This window comes from Mus caroli, unplaced genomic scaffold (assembly GCF_978045245.1).
Source record: "Mus caroli unplaced genomic scaffold, Mus_caroli_1 scaffold_22, whole genome shotgun sequence".
Lineage (NCBI taxonomy): Eukaryota > Metazoa > Chordata > Mammalia > Rodentia > Muridae > Mus > Mus caroli.
Window position 1 is genome coordinate 8,752,914 of NW_028227277.1, and position 16,792 is coordinate 8,769,705.

A 16,792-nucleotide genomic window follows, 5' to 3' on the forward strand; every position below is an offset into this window, starting at 1 on the left:
GATGATTTTGAGCATCCACTTCTGTGTTTGCTAGGCCCTGGCAAGAAAGTCTCACAAGTCTCACAAGACACAGCTATATCTGGGTCCTTTCAGCAAAATCTTGCTATTGTATGCAATGGTGTCAGCGTTTGGAAGCATATCATGGGATGGTTCTCTGTATATGGCAATCACTAGATGGTCCATCCTTTTGTCACACTTCCAAATTTTGTCTCTGTAACTCCTTCTATGGGTGTTTTGTTCCCTATTCTAAGAAGAGGCAAAGTGTCCACACTTTGGTCTTCATTCTTTTGAGTTTAATGTGTTTATCAAATTGTATCTTATATCTTGGGTATCCTAAGTTTCTGGGCTAATATCCACTTATCAGTGAGTACATATGATTAGATTTCCTTTGTGACTGGGTTACCTCACTCAGAATGATGCCCTCCAGGTCCATCCATTTGCCTAGGAATTTCTTAAATTCATTCCTTTTAATAGCTGAGTAGTACTCCATTGTGTAAATGTACCACATTTTCTGTATCCATTCTTCTGTTGAGGGGCATCTGGGTTCTTTCCAGCTTCTGGCTATTATAAATAAGGCTGCTATGAACAGAGAGGAGCATGTGTCCTTCTTACCCGTTACGACATCTTCTGGATATATGCCCAGGAGAGGTATTGCTGGATCCTCTGGTAGTACTATGTCCAATTTTCTGAGGAACCACCAGACTGATTTCCAGAGTGGTTGTACAAGCTTGCAATCCCACCAGGCTAGACAAGGCTGTACACTCTCTCCCTACCTATTCAACATTGTACTTGTAGTCCTAGCCAGAGCAATTAGAGAACAAAAGGAGATCAATGGGATACAAATTGGAAAGGAAGATGTCAAAATATCACCTTTTGCAGATAATATGATAGTATATATATATATATATATATGTGACCCTAAAAATTCCACCAGAGAACTCCTAAGCCTGATAAAAAGCTTCAGTGAAGTCCTGAATATAAAATTAACTGAAACAAGTCAATGGCCTTTCTCTACACAAAGGACCAACAGGCTGAGAAAGAAATTAGGCAAACAACACTCTTCTCAATAGCTACAAATAATATAAAATACCTAGGAGTGACTCTAACTAAGAAAGTGAAAGATCTGTATGACAAGAACTTCATGTCTCTGAAGAAAGAAGTTAAAGAAGATCTCAGAAGATGGAAAGATCTCCAATGCTCATGTATTCTCAGGATAAATATAGTAAAAATGGCTATCTTGCCAAAAGCAATCTACAGATTCAGTGCAATCCCCATCAAAATTCCAACTCAATTCTTCAACGAATTAGAAAGGGCTAATGGCAGATTCATCTGGATTAACAAAAACCTAGGATAGCAAAAACTCTTCTCAGCCGGGCATGGTGGGGCATGCCTTTAATCCCAGCATTTGGGAGGCAGAGGCAGGCGGATTTCTGAGTTCGAGGCCAGCCTGGTCTACAAAGTGAGTTCCAGGACAGCCAGAGCTGTACAGAGAAACCCTGTCTGGAAAAACCAAAAAAAAAAAAAAAAAAAAAAAAAGCTCTTCTCAAGGATAAAAGAACCTCTGGTGGAATCACCATGCCCGACCTAAAGCTGTACTACAGAGCAATTGTGATAAAAACTGAATTGGTACTGGTATAGCGACAGACAAGTAGAGCAATGAAATAGAATTGAAGACCTGGAAATTAACTGACACACCTATGATCACTTCATCTCTGACAAGGGAGTTAAAACCATCCAGTTGAAAAAAAAAACAAAACAAAACAAAACATTTTCAACAAATGCTGCTGCCACAGCTGGTGATTATCATGTAGAAGAATATGAATTGATCCATTTTATCTCCTTGTACTAAGGTCAAATATAAGTGGATTAAGGAACTCCACATAAAACCAAAGACACTGAAACTTATCGGGGTGACCTTGGGGCAAAGCCTCCAATATGGGCATGGGGTGAAAATTCTGAATAGAACAGCAATGTCTTGTGCTGTAAGATCAAAAATCGACTAATGGAACCTCATATAATTGCAAAGCATCTGTAAGGCAAAAGACAACATCAATAACACAAAAATGCCGTCAACAGGTTGGGAAAGGATCTTTACCTATTCTAAATCATATAGGAGACTAATATCCAATATATATATATATAAAGTACTCAATATGGTGGACTTCAGAAAATCAAATAACCCCATTAAAAAATGGGGCTCAGAGCTAAACAAAGAATTTTCACCTTAGGAATAACAAATGGCTGAAAAAAGGTTCATCATCCTTAATCATCCTTAATCATCAGGAAAATGCAAACCAAAACAATCCTGAGATTTCACCTCACCGAAGTCTGAATGACTAAGATCAAAAATTCAGGTGACAGCAGATGCTAGCAAGGATTTGGAGAAAGAGGAACACTCCTCAATTGTTAGTGGAATTCGAGCTCATACAACCACTTTGGAAATCAATCTGGTGTTTCCTCAAAAAATTGGACATAGTACTAAAGGAGGATCCCGCAATACCTCTCCTGGGCAAATATCCAGAAGATACTCATACCAGTAAGAATGCTCTACACATGCTCTAATATTTTCATTGCAGTGTTATTTATAATAGCCCGAAGCTGAAAAGAACCCAGATGCTCCTCAACAGAGGAATGGATACAGAAAATGTAGTACATTTATACAATGGAGTACTGCTCAGCTATTAAGTAAATGAATGTATGAAGTTCCTGGGCAAATGGATGGACCTGGAAGGCATCATCCTGAGTGAGGTAACTCAATTACAAAAAAACTCACATGATATGTACTCACTGGATAATAAGTGGATATAAGCCCATAAATTTAGAATTCCCAAGATATAAGATACAATTTGCTAAACATATGAAGCTTGGGAAGAAGGAAGACCAAGGTGTGGATACTTTGCCTCTTCTTGGAATTGAGAGCAAGGCACACATGGAAGTAGCTACAAAGTTAGAGTTTGGAGCTGAGACAAAAGGATGGACCATCTAGAGACTGTCATACCCGGGAATCCATCCCATTATCAGCCTTCAAACCCTGAAAACTTTGCATACACTAGCAAGATTTTGCTGAAAGGACCCTGATATAGCTGTCCCTTGTGAGACTATGCCAGGGCCTAGCAAACACAGAAGTGGATGCTCACAGTCAGCTATTGGATGGATCGCATGGTCCCCAAAGGAGGAGCTGGAGTAAGTACCCAGTGAGCTTGGGGCATCTGCAATCCTCTAGGTGGAACAAAAAATATGAAGTAACCAGTACTCCCCCAGAGTTCATGTCTCTAGCTGCATATGTATCAGAAGATGGCCTGGTAGGACATCAGTGGAAAGAGAGGCCCATTGAGCATGCAGACCTTATATGCCTCAGTACAGGGGAATGCCAGGGCCAAAAGGTAGAAGTGGGTGGATGGGTGTGTAGGTGTGGGAGGGTGTGGGAGATTTTGGGGATAGCATTGGAAATGTAAATGAAATAAATACATAATAATAATAATAAAAATGTCAATCTAAGAGTACATAAAAAGGGACCCATGGCTACAGCCACATATGAAGCAGAGGATGATCTAGTTGGACACGAATGAGAGGCTTCTGGTCCTGAGAAGGCTCCATTCCCCAGTGTAGGGGAATGCAAGGACAGGGAAGTATGATTGGTTGTGTTGGTGAGTAGAGAGAGGATGTATGGGATAGGGGGTATTTGGAGGGGAAACCAGGAAAGGGAATAACATTTGAAATTTAATTAAGAAAATATCTAATATAATATAATATAATATAATATAATATAATATAATATAATATAATAATACTGGGGAACAATAACTTCATGGCAGAAAAAAAAATTAAAGAAATCAAAGCACACAGAGGAATGCAGAAGAGCACTGCTCCCAAAGACAGCCCTGTCCTTATGATACTATGGCACATTGTTTCACAAAATGGATTTGATCATGTCCTCAGATAGGGCATTTGACTATACTATGTAGGTTATCCCCATATGATCAGAAGAAACAAACGGAAGCAAGAAGAGCAGAGTCAGAAGCAGATCTTAGACTGATGCCAAGGCGAGGCTGGGAGGCACAGCATGCTTTTGGTCTTCAAGGTTCCAGAGTGTTGTTCTCCACCTTCCTGATGTTGCAGTTCCTACAAATATATATTTTCTTATGCTGTGGGAATCCCAACAATAAAATTATTTTTTTACTACTTCATAACTGTAATTTCCTAGTGTTAGGAATCGTGACATAATTATCTGACACACAGATAGTCTTAGACAACTCCTGTGAAAGTGTCACGAGGACTTACAACCTATAGGTTGCAAACAACAGTTCCAGGCATGAGTAAAACTAGCTAACCCCTTGAGTTTTACACTTTCTGCCTTCTGGAATTGTACTAGAAGAGATAGGCTCTGTTTTAGTTGTCTAAGGATGTGATCATTTGTAACACTAACTGGAAACACACATACCAAAGTGGATAAGGGAGTCCAATTTTCCTGTCCTGGAATCTTGGCAGGTCTTAGAGTCAGCTCTAATCAAATGGAAGAGAAAGGATGCTGGATGATTCCCTACTCAAAGTCTTTGGAGACAACAGGGAGTCTGTTTGTTTCCATGGAGAATGGGGGAGGAATTGTACTCCATTATAAAGATCCTTACATTCCCTAATTTTATGCCTGCTGGCCTATTGGAGTGTACTTTGTACTTTTGTTTACTACATGTTGTGTTCTGTGTTCATGGTTATTAACTCTAGGGTTCTTACCATACTTTCAAAATGAAATTCTTCCGAGTTTGAAACCTTTCATATTTGTCCTTTGTATACTATATGATTCTTTTAAAAAAATCAGTTTATAGGTCTTTTGTACCAACATCTAGCTTTTGGGAAAATACTTTTTATTGAAAATACATCTTTTCATTCAATTCAGAGATAAGTAAATAACATTTTCCAAACTGTTGTAAAGGGGCCCTAGGGACTTAAGGAGATCTGTCTACTTCCTTTCTATAAAGGTGAAGAAGGCTGACGTCATCATCTCACCCTGTGTACGAAAGTCCATTATGGTTCAAAATTGCCACTTTTGAAGTCTTTAGCAAACTAAAGAACTCCTTAATTATACCTTAAATTCTGGAGAAACAAAAAAGTAGGGGGTTTTGCTGGTTCACTTACAGGTGGAAAGAAAGGCTAAAAATATTACATCTTCCCCACCAGAAATTTCTGTTGGAGGGCTCCTTTAAAAAAAATAAAAATAACAAATGCTTAAGAAAATTTTAGAGACGTGATCACAAAGCACAGATTTGTTGAAAATATTAAAAGATTTTTCCGGAGGCCCCTGAGTCTGGCCTTCATATTTCCAGGAGGAAACCTCCATCAGAGACTTAGAAAAGCTGAATCTGACCTTTTCTTGACCCCACTAGCTCAGTTCTCTTCAGTGGACATTCACAAGGTCATTTTAGCTGTAGAAGACACATGTGAAATGAGTGATTCCTGAAGGTATGCAGGCTCACTTTTTGCTTCAAAAGACAAAAGAACTTGAGGAAGCCACATGGAACTCAGTCCAAGCCCACTGTGATGAGAGCCAGTCACCTACAAGTAATTGCAAAGCAGAGATCTGGATGGTTGATGGCAGGGAAAGGAACTTCTTTCTATCCTCAGGTGGTAGATAATTATCAGGAGAGGATCAGTGATATTTACTGCTGTACCCCAGTCTCTGAGCAGGCTCAGATTCAGCACAGGATAGCTGTTAAGTCTGTGTGACTATTGGGCCAGACCCTTCTTAGCTCCAAGACCCTTTACTGATGGCAAAGGGGAGATATTTCTGGAGCAGTCTTCAAAACCTAATTACTTAATGACTTTGCCTCGGGGTAAGCTGAGGCCAGCCAGTATAAGGCCAATCTGAGGAGCTCTGATGTTCCAGAGCAGAATGTGACACAAGGGACCAGTCAGGTCTAGAAGGAATGGAACTAGTTTTTAGCGCCCCACCTCCCACTCCCAGTAGCATCAGTTCCTGAGGTGCCTGAGACAGGAGAGTCCCTGTTATACCTGAAGTTGTGAAGAAGGCTGCGAAGCTGACTGTTCCTGCATCATCATTATCTTTGCTGTGGACTGAGTGGCTACTGGATGGTTGACAACAGGGAGATGAGGTTGCTTCTGGGTATTGGGAAGGAGACAGAGTTGGGCCAGTGATGTGTGGAGTGGAGTTTAGCATGTGGGGTCGTTTATTACTCAGAGAAGGGGCCTTGCAAGCAGACAGACAGTACTGTGGCATTAAGGATAAAGCAAACTTTGACCTCAGTGGAGCCTGTGACTTTACTAACTTTAGGATGCAAATTGCACGGTTTGGTAAGTTGAGGTCGCCTGTTAAGCAGATGTTCCCTGGTAGGAAATACTTACACGCTGACCTCTCTCTCTGGAACCCATCATAACAAGGAAAGAACAAACTGTCTTAGGTAAAGTTGTACTCTGATGACAACCAGCACAAGGCTCGCCCTTGACAGTATGGACACACAAGAGAACTAAAATGAAAGCAAATGGCTTGATTGGGAACACGGAGGGGGCATGACCTGGGTGCGAGGTAGCCAAGCTGACTAACCTCATATGGATGGGCCAGTTACTTGGTGACTGTGTTTTAGATTGCCTCAGATCCTAGGCGGGAAGTATCTTGATTGTTCCCTCTTAACAATCTTATGATTTATATTTCTGTCCAGATTTTTTTTCATATTTTTATTGATTATTGTTAATTTCATGTCATGAACCCCAAGCAAAGTCTCTTCCTAGTACTCCTAGGTCTGCCCCCACCCATCTGCCCTACCCCCTCCAAAAAAAAAAAAAAAGATAAAAAATACAAGTCCAGTTTGCATTTCTTATGCACTTTCACACTGGAGCAAGGTCAAACTCTCAGTGACCAGACAAAAGGACTCAGTTCCATCCAGTTTAATGAAAATTTTATTCCTTCATAGATGCATAAAACTCCATAGTTTATACATTTGGTGTCATGTATAAATAGTGAAGAAAATTATATATAAATTCACTGGTGTGCCTTCTTCATATGGTATTTCTAACAGCTTTAATTTAAATATTATTACATTTTAGTTACTTTTTAAAATATTTAACTTCCAAAGAGCAATATCTATAGCTAATGTGCTAGTTTGGTTTCCTTTGGTTGTCTTTTTCCCTTTCTTCCTTTCATCCTTGAGGCAGGGTTTCTCTGAGAAGTACTGGCTGTCCAGAACTTTCTCTTCAGGACAGGCTGTCATGGAACTCACAGAGAGTAAAAGGCCTCTGCTTCCCTAGTAGGAGGTTAAAGGCATGCACCACCACAGCCCAGAAGTAGTTAGGTTTTTATCCAGCAATATATAATGTTTTTCCCCACATACTCACCAGTACTTATTGCTGTTTGTTTGATAGTAATTGCTCTGACTGCTGTTAGATCTCAATTTAGCTTTAATTTGTCTTCCTCTGATAGCTAAAGATGTTGAATGTTTTACATGTATTTATTGGTGACTTGTATGTGCTGTTTTGAGTATTATCTATTAACTCATTAACCCATCCAGTGATGAGATAATTTTCCTTAAGTTATGAGGTTCTTTATAGATTTTCCAGATTAATATTTTTACAAATGTGGTTGGCAAAGTTATTATTTTTATTTTTTAACTTTTTCCTGTCCTGTAGGCTCCCTCTTCATTCTCCTTTGCCACTTCCTTCCTTTGGAGACTGGAATCTTTTACTGTCATGTAATGACATTTGTCAATTCTTGTACTATTTTTTGAGCTATATGTGACTAATTTAAATTCCCTCAGACCTTAGACAGAAAAGAACTAAGCTTACTTCCTTTAACCTGACCTCCCTCCCCATCTAGTTTACTAAATTTTTTATTCTTTATTGCTGAATAAGCATAAAATAAGTTGCTATTTGGGGTCCTTTTCAGAAACTCCTTGATTGTACTTAAATTGGGATATTGTAATTTTATTTTCCTTTAGCAGTTTGGGTTTCAAGTGTCATCTTAAGATCATGGGTCCAGCCAGGCTTGGTGGCTCATGCCTTTAATCCCAGTACTTGGGAGGCAGAGACAGGCAGATTTCTGAGTTCCAGGCCAGCCTGATCTACAAAGTAAGTTCCAGGACAGCCAAGGCTAAACAGGGAAATCCTTTCCCAAAAAAACAAAAATCAAACAAACAAACAAACAAACAAACAAAAAGATGATGGATCCATTTTGAACACTTTTGGACAAAGTGAGGGACACAGTTTTAGTTTTGTTCTTTGACATATAAACACTCAATTTTTTGCCAGCCCCATTTATTTTTCCTCTTTAGTTTGTTTACTTTCCTTTGTGGGGTTTTGGGTTTTGGGGACAGCCTATGTAGTGAAGAATGATCTTGAATCCCTTTTTTCCTTACCTCTACCTCCCAAAGTACTGGGATTATCCACATCAACATTTCTGGTTTTATTACAATTTCTTGAAGACATTTTCTTGTTCATCAATGAATATTTTTAACAGCAATGTGAAAACAAAATGGCTGTAGCTGTGGGTTCACCTCTGCATCCTTTATTTTGTTCATGGATTTTCTTTATTGTGTCAGCATGTGACTGTTACTATAGCTCTTTACTGGATTTGTTGTAGTTGTTGTGGTTGTTTTTTTCTTTGTGGAGACAGGGTTTTTCTGTGTAGCCTTGATTGTCCTGGAAATCACTCTGTAGACCAGGCTGGCCTTGGACTCAGAAATACACTGGCATCTAACTTCCAAGTGCCAGGATTGAAGACATGCACCACCCCTGCCTATCATATTAGTGGAAATTTAAATTAAGTATTGTGATCCATCTATGCATTTTCCTTCTGTTTAGGATTGCTTTGGAAAATCAGAGATGTTTTGTATTTAAATATGAATTTTTATTTTTTCTTTTTCTATTTCTGTGAAGAATGGCATTGGAATTTTTGATGAGGATTATATTAACCTTGCAGACACTTTCTGGCAGAAGTGCCATTTTCACAATCTTAATCTTCTAATCTAAGAAGTGGGAAATGTTCCCATTTTCATGTGTTTGGTTTCTTTTTACAATGTTTTTCAGTTTTCATCACCTTGGATAGATTTATTCTTAGGTATTTTATTTTTAAGACTGTATGGTTTGGTATTCACAATGCAGCCCAGGTTGGCATCCAAGTCACAGCAGTTTTCCATGTATTAGTTTTCTGAATGCTGCAATTATCACAGCACAATACCCCAAACCCAGGTCTTCCTTTAACTTTAAGAATCTGGAATGAATGGAGTTCTCCCCTCCTGATTAACTTGTCCTTTATCATAATATATTTTTATATTATAATTATATTTTTAATTATATTATTGGTATAGAAAAAACACTAGTTCTTATATCCTGACTATACATTATTTTGTTGAATTTATACATCTGATCTAAGAGCTTTCTAGAGGTCTCTAGGGGTTTTTCATGTCAGATTATGCTATTTATTATTAAATTATGTGACTTCAAATTTCTCTATTTGAATCCCTTTTATTATTTTTTTTCCTTGTTCTCTAGGCAAGATTCTAATCAATGTATTAAATACTATTGGAAAGAGTACATGGCTTTGTTTCTTGATTTTAGAAGGAATGTTTTCAATTTTCCACAGTTTATTGTAATTGGCTATAGGTTAATTACATATAGCCTGTAAGGAAATTTTATATAGTTTATTATGTTACACTTACATATTATAATTACATTATCAATCACTAAATTAATTATATTATTACTATATTTAAATCACATGTAATCATATTATCAGTAAATTATTAAATAAATATTATTAATATATAAATGTGTAATATATAAATATATTGTAATTTATATGATTTAATATAATTGGCTATAGGTTTGTTACATATATCCTAAATGGACATTTTTTTATATGTTTTATTTTAACATAATCATATATTATAATTATATTATTACTATATCATATTACTATAATGTTACTATAATATATTATAACCACACGTTATTATTGTATGATCAATTAATTATTAAGAATATATTATTAATATATTGATATATTGTGATTTATATGATTTATGATTATTGACTATAGGTTTGTTACATATACCCTACATGGAGATTTTTATATGGTTTATCATATTTCTCTATTATAATTATACTATTAATATTATTAATATAATATATTCTAATAATATTATTCTAACATTATAATACTATTATTAATAAATTATAATTATGTGATCAGTACATCATTATTAATTTTATAATATAAATATATAATATATATATAATACAATGTATATTAATTATTAGTGTTGGCTATCGTTTTCCTATATATAGCCTACATAGAGATTTTTATATGGTTTACCATAACATATTCCTATATTATAAGTATGTTGTTAATTATATTGTTAATATAATAATATATTCTCAGACAATTATTAATTAACCATTATTAATATATTAATATAATATAAAATTATATATTATAATTTATATGATTGATTATAATTGGCTCTATGTTTGCTGAATATAGCCTATATGGAGTTATTTATACGGAAATCTCTTTTTTCTATCCATATTTTTTTCCAGAGTTCGTACCAAGAAGGGATGTTGAACTTCGAAAAGTCCTTTACCTCAGCTATTGAGATAATCATGTGATTTCTGTCCCTGTTATATTTGCTCTAGAAGTATGTTGATTGGAATTCTTAAGTTAAAGTCAACTTGACCATGGATAGGGTATTTTTAATGTGTTCTAAAATTTGATTATTAAGTATTTTGTACATTATTTTTGCCTTTGTGTTTATCAGGAAAAATGGTCTAGTTTTTGTTTTATCCTCTGATTGTTGGAATCATAGTAATACCAGCTTTATAAAATGTATTTGGTAGTGCTACTTTTTTTTTCCTAGTTATTGGAAATAGTTTCAGAATTATTGCTCTTTTTTCCATAATGGTTTAAGATATTGATGGTGAATCAATCTGACCTTGGGCTTACACACATGCATAAAACCAAACACACACACTTTAACTCTCTCTCTCACACAAACACACACACACACACACACACAAACCTTACACATATGAACGCACAAATTTATAATATATATATAATATACAACATATATTCAATATATATCATTATATATTTGTTAACATATTTAATATTCAAAATGTATATAATATATAACATATTATATATGCATATATATGGATGTGTTTGTATATGCATATATTTGAACACTCTTTTTGTTTAACATAAGCACTCATAGTTGCCAATGATCATCTTGTTTTTATGTCTTAGATTCAAAACATAAGTACTTGCATTTTGATTTGGATTTTAGGGTTTTTACATTTTTTCCCAAATTCTTTAAAACTTTGCAGATAATTCAAGTACATGTTCAATGCCAGTTTAATCCTATAGTATTTTGGGAGAAGTTGAGGAGCACTGTTGAAGTCTACATGGGAATAGTTATCAGGAAGCTTTACCTTTGAGTTTTATCTTACAACAAGCTGCTGTCTTTTTGTTTTTTTCTATGAGACTGAATGAAAAAAAAAAGATAAAAAAGAATTACAAGGAGGCTATGACTGCTCCTAATTAGTTGAGAGACCTAACAGAGACAGATAGGGTGTTAGTATTGAGCCCTGGCAGGCCTGGGACTCACTATACTTATCAGGCTAGTCTCCATGTCATGGAGACTTTCCTGCCTCTGCCCCCTAAGTGCTGAAATTATTTTGTCTTACTACCATTTTACTGGTTATACTGTCAGTCTTTATGGTTCCAATGTCTTATTCAAATTTTAAGGAAGACATTTATGCTCCATACAGTATTGTGTGGTTTCCCTGCCTTTGCTTGACATCAATAACCCTGACCTAATCACGAGACAGGGACCTAGGACCTTTCCTCACTGATCCTTAAAACCCAGCTTTCTTAAGCTGTGTATACAAAAGGTGCCTCCTGAAGGTGACATATGGTCAATTGGATCTTCAAAAGGTAGATGTGGCTAAGGAGTATGAAACTTGTATTGAAGCCAGTGTGAGGAAGAATGCAACTCCTTTGTATCTCTCAGCATTGGAACACAGCAGTGAGTCTTAGACTCTCATGTCAGGGACAGAGATTCCAGAGAGAAAAATCTAGCTCCTTCCAGAGTTACACAAAGTAAGCACAACGTGGAGAAATCTGTGTATTGGTGGTGGTCTAGCGGAGGGGGAGTATCTATGAGCTGCTAGACAGACCCTCATCTGACTCTTGCAGGCTCAAATGATAGATGCTGGCTAACCCCACCCCTGAAGTGTCAGTAAGACTTGCCATAGGCAACAAGTAGCTAGATTCTTTGCATTACTAAATAGGTCTGTTGGGGAAAGGAGGCAGCTTTCTGAGAAGGGATTCTTTTCTGATGATCTGTTAGGCCAGCACCATGAGGTGTTTGATGCATGGAGAGATTTGACAAAGGGAGACAGCAGATTAGTCAAGTCTAGGAGCAAGGGACAGAAGATATTCATTCTTGGTAGCCCCAGTTCATGAAGTATCTAAGTATAAGGTGAGGTGAATGATTCTGAATAGGTCTTTGAAAGTTCCTGTGAATGGGGGAGGCAGGAGAAAGGATGTGCAATAGAGAGTGCCAGTTGGCATAACTGAAGCTTGGATATTCACTTGAAGGATGGAGACCAGGTGGGTGGGACCTAGGAGCCAGGGACAGGTTGCAACCTGCCCGGGGAAGCATTGTTTGCTGTGTGTTATAATGAGAGGGCTCATAGGACTTGAAGTCAGGCAGTGTCATGGTAAAAACAATGGTGTGAATTATAATGAGCACTAGGTTTCAAATGTGTGTGGTAGGAGGTAAAAGCACTCACTGTGCAATCTTGAGTACCTAGTTCCATCCTAAAAAACCTTGGTAGTGGGAAGGAATCTCAGACTCCCAAAAGCCACCCTCTAGTCATCCCATGCACCACAACCCACTTGTACAGCCATATTTTCACATATTCCTCATACATACAATGTAATAATAATATTAATATTAATATTTTTATTATTAGTCATAATAATAGTAATTTTTTCTAATAATAGTAATTGTAATAATTATAATAAATAAATCCTTATTTTGGGGATACAAGATATGAGAAATAAGGGTTTGCAGCTTGGTATGAAATGTTCATGTTGACCACATAAGAGGAGAGTACCTATTAATGTGTGATCTAATTAATCACGTAGCCTTTGACCTAGGATCACAGGGAGGAGGGTTTCTGGCCACTAAAGAGCTGGGACAGAGCTTACCAACAGATTTCTTGGCTTAGGGTCTCAGAAATATGGAGTCTAACACCTATCTTATAAATATTTAATAAGGTACTTATTTTAAAAACAACAAAATTACTAATCTGTTCTCCCAGAGCTTTGAGACACTTCACCCCAATTTCTCTTTGTAATGCTTTGCTTAGTCTTATGAAGTAAACCATGACTGTACTAAGTAAGCTTGTAGATGATTTCAGCATTGTCTACATTTAAGTGTTTATATGTAAACATTTATATGTTTCTCAAATTACATCTTGGATATGTATCACATGCTCATCTCTTGGGTGATACCAACCCAGAGGGCTTCATTTGGATGCCTAGATATCTAGATCAAGGAAAGTAGAATCTTCTAAGGGTTCCATAGAGGCTTTTCCTCTTCCATGTGCCTGGATACTATAATCCTTTCAGGCTCCTTGTAGATAGGCTCATAATTGTATCTGAGTCACCAATGCACAGGCTAGGTATCTCTTCACTTTTGCAAGGAAATGTTACAGGGGAAATCGGGTTGAGGTCATTTTCATGGCCAGTCTTTTAGAGAAGATGTCAAGAAAAGAAACTGCTTTAGGAAAGGGAACAGAAACAGGAAGGAAGGAAAAGAGTCACTGAGGGGGAGAGGGAAAAAGGGTACAAGGGCAGAAGTTGAAATCCAGCCAGAGAAAGAAGCTCTCCAATGTCACAGTAGTCACAAGCCCTGAAAGCTGGGGAGACCAGTCTTTGAGCACTTTCAATGAATTCAGTGACTCTAAGATTTTTTTTTTACCTCAACCCTCCTCATACCAAAGGGAAAGAACAATACTACTCTCTCTCTCCTAAGTTCCTGTGGGAGATAAGCACACAGATGTGTGAGGGATGTTTAGAATAGGCCCTGTCTCCAGATATGGAGTGAACTGAGTATTGATTTCATAATAGGAACTCCTGAGATATTTTTTATGACATTCATCTCCTCATATAGTGTTTTTTTTCTTCGAGAAAAACTATTATGAAGGTTATAGCAAAGACAAACTGGTAGAGGTGGGCATGAGTTGATTCCACTTAGTGGGTGTGACAAGATCAAGAGAGGAAGGGTTGACTGCAAAGGTTACTAATGGACATTCAAAGCTGGAGGGCTTTCTCAGGGAAACTGTAGCTGTTCCCCTTTTGGGGACCTCCATTCTTTTGGAAACACTTGGATACCATTATTGTGTGAGGAGTGGGATTAGATGCCTGCACTCTTTTAAAGTTTTAATGTTTGTATCTTATAATTGTGTATGGATTTTTTATGTTCCTGTACACATGACTGACTATATACATACATGCATGCCTGGTATCTGGAGAGGATAGAAGGGTTTGTTGGATCCCCTTGAACTTGATTACAAATGGTTGTGGGCACGGTGTGGGTGTTGAGAATGAAACCTGGGCCCTATGTGAGAACAGACAGTACACTTATCCTAAGAGGCAGTGTTCTAGTCATGTGTCCCTGCAGAAGGATAGGTGTTCCCAGCTGCAGTCCATGGGACTGCTCAGAACATGGCTTCCTAATAGCAGAGAACATTCTGCAGGGATACTTGCGGGTAGGAATAAAAGCTTCCAGCTTCCACTAAGTCCAAGTTCAGTAGCCACACAGGCCAGTGGCTAACCTACTAGAACGCACAGTTCCAAGGAGTCTGCAAAAAGGATTTGTGGGCATGCTTTGTATAACTTTTGACATCTCTGTGCAGAGTTGGATGTGTACACTTATGTTTTGGTGAAGAGACCATGTCTGGCATCAGGTTCTGAAAGCTGAAAGGACAGGAACCATATACACGTTAGTTATCACTCCTGTGTCTCCTTTCTCACGGAGACCAAGAAAGAGCCGTCCAGTGGGAAAAATGGAAGCACCCATTAACTCTGCCCCACAGGGATCCTCTACTCAGCCTTGGAAATATGGCAGCCTGTGAAGCCTTCGTCCAGCGCTTCAGGCAGTTCCAGTATGATGAAGCAGATGGGCCTCACGAGGCTTTCTGCAAACTCTGGGGACTTTGTTTCCAGTGGCTGAAGCCTCAGTCACACTCTGTGGAGCAGATCCAGACTCTGCTCCTGTTGGAGCAGTTCCTGTTTATTTTGCCCAATACAAACACCAAGACCCAGAAGTTCAGCCTGGAAATTAGACAAAGATTTCTTACCCTGATAGAAGACCTCAAGAGAGATCACAAGAGGCCAGAATACAAGGTGAAAATTGGTTGTGGTTGTTTGTTCTTAGTCCAATAATGGAGGCAGGCAGCTGGGTCGGGATGAGCCATTCTGTCTCTGTGTCATTCCACAGCCCCTAGCCTTCCACAGAGCCCTTTAAACATTCTCTTCTGCTGGATTCAGCAATGAGGTCACAGAGTTTCCACAGTTCCTGACTCCATGCCCACTCTACAACACCCAAATGGAAATGCCTCATTTATTATCAGTAAATGAATTTCTTGAGCAGCATCACTTACTACAATTATCTCTGTAGTGACGAGATATGTATTGCTTGGATCTTTATGGAACAGTTTGAAAAGGCAATGCCAGATAGTCTAGAAAACATATAAAAGGAGGGAACGGGAACATAGTTTATTATAAACTGTTATTGCTTCTGTATAAATGTGCTTGTACATTGTTTTACCTGAAGACACTTCAAATTGTCTTCCATGAAATGGTTCCATGCCTATATCTCTGATTACTCACTGTGGTAGGACAGTTAGAAGTTAACATTAAATTTCCTGTGCTATATACTCTTTCTTTGTCATGTGTTATCCTAAAGTGGATAGATGCTTTTACCTCCCTGTAACTACTAACCAGCAGCAAAGCTATGAGCTTTGGTTAGGGTAAATAAGGACAACAAATGTGATGCTATCCCTCCTGTTAAGAATTCATAGAACATCTAAGTGACAGGAAAATATGTAACAGTATCTGGTTCTTCCTTGGTTTTCCTGATCTGCATGATGAATATAGGGGGGGGTGTAGATGTCTGAATTTGTGAGAGCTTAGGAAGAGCTTTCCATCATGAGTGATACACATCACTGGCCCATTAAATTCCAATAGCAGTTCACATTAGCATACCCAAAAGGCCTGAGAAGGAAGGTAGTATTGCTTTGTTCTCAGAACCACTTCTCAAAGCCTCTGTACAGGGAAGGCTTGGATGTACACTGGACAGTGTCTGTGGGAGAGCAGCCAGCTGAGATTCATGACTTCAGCATGGGACAGGTGCTGCTTTGCAGTTGCTTCAGCTTCAGGGCAGTTGACTAAATGGACAGGACTCTGCCAAAGGACTCTGCCTCCTGAAGGTAGCATGACTGAATGGTTTTGCTTTCTTCCTGTCTTCCTGATTTGTTGAAAATAGAAGATGTCATCTTCAAGGGTCTAGACATGTCATGACCTGTCTAGGATCCACATGCCTCCTCCCGCTCTTGAGTAATTGAAATGTGGCCATTTAGGTATAAATCTGTTGTGAGAATGGAATGTATTTGACCCCACTGTCTCCTTTATGTGTGTTGTCTGTAGTGGTTACTGGAAAGGTAAAAGCTCCTCCCATTGCTCCTGGCCAATGATGTACTTCCTGTGAGGTAA